Source organism: Crocuta crocuta, unplaced genomic scaffold (assembly GCF_008692635.1).
Source record: "Crocuta crocuta isolate KB4526 unplaced genomic scaffold, BGI_CrCroc_1.0 scaffold77, whole genome shotgun sequence".
NCBI lineage: Eukaryota > Metazoa > Chordata > Mammalia > Carnivora > Hyaenidae > Crocuta > Crocuta crocuta.
Window position 1 is genome coordinate 4190595 of NW_027532172.1, and position 1572 is coordinate 4192166.

The window sequence follows — 1572 nt, forward strand, 5'->3', positions numbered from 1 at the left end:
AAGAAAGAGTGCGCGTGTGCACAGGTCAGGGAGGGGCAGAGACATAATGGGACAGAGGATCCAAAGCAGGCTCTGTGCGGACAGCAGAAAGCCCCATGCTGGGCTCGAACTCGGGAACTGTGAGATCATGACCTGAGCCGAGGTCAGACGCTTAACTGAGCCACCCAGGCACTGCTTTTTTTTTTTTTTTTTTTAAAGCTTCACTTTTAAAAATGTCCAAAACTAACAGAATCCTTTGGCCCTACCTTTTTGTCTGCACCAGCATTGGAAGAGTATTCAGCTGTACCAATTTTGCAAACTAGACACATGTATTCCTTTGAGTTAAAAAAAAAAAAAGCATGAAAGAACACTAACCCTGTTTATAAAGGAAGCCAACAGGAGAGAAGGGGAAGGCCCTGGGAAGGGCAGCTAGAGCCAAGGGCACTGAAGAGCAGCTTAAAGACAAAGTGAGGCATGGCCACCAGCTCTTTGCTAAGGAAGGGGCCAAGGGCAGTGCTAAGCGCAGAGCCAAGGGCAGCCCTGACGAGCATCCAAGGACCAGGTGGAGGAAGGAGCAACTCCTGAGAAAACTTCAAGGTGAAGGAAGCTTCTAGAAGGGTGCCAGCCATACTAAGCATGACAGAGAAGTCAGGAGGAACTGGTTTGAACCCCGATTTAATCAGTAGAGGCAGCCCCTGGTGCACAACAGGGAAGCGTCCTGGGCCCCGCTGGCTATCCCAGGGCTGACAACCTCATGGGCTGGCCAAGGAGCCCAGCAAGAATAAATTCCATGCACTGAAAGCCGGCATAGATTTTGATAAGCCTTCAGAAGTGGTCATGAACTTTCAAAACGTAACGCCCACCCCCAGCCCCTGCCCCTTCCCAGCCGAGGGGCTGGCCCTGTGTAATCCCCAGCATCATGCGTCTGGGAGGTGAGATATGGTTTGGAGCTTCCCAGCCCCTCCCAATTTTCCTCTTTCCCACCTCCACCCCCGCAGGACGGACCACATATGAGCCGAACCCTTGCCACGACAGGCCTCTCATATTCCAGAACATTCTATCATGCTGGTTTGTTTTCACATCTATCGCCCCGCACACTGGTCCCTAAGCATCCTCAGCACCTATATGCCAACTGCTGGGGATGTAGAGCTGCTCCAGAGAGCTGTGGATGGAGCAAGGAAGGACAAAGGAAGAAAGGGAGGAAAGGAGGAAAAAAGAGGCAAAGAAAGGCAAGCAGGGAGCCCTTCCTTACCCTCTCCTTTCTCACTAGCAGTTATACTTTATAAGACAATTAGCACTTCCTGACACCATCTCCTCCATCCTGTCTGGGGCGGGGTGGGGGGAGATGATAAGGAAAGGAAGAACCAGGCAGACTGCCATTTGGCCAAGGGCGTCCTCAGCATGGCCTGGCACCTCCTCCAGTCTGGTGGCCTCCGGGTGTCCTGGAACTTCCTGGCAGACTTGGCCAGCGTCATCTTCTAGGTCAACCCTCATCTGGAAAAAGAAAAAAGATAAATGGAGAAATGAATGCAGAAGAGGGAGATCACATTCTTCTCTTAAGCGATACAGCAACTCTAAGCAACACAATTATTT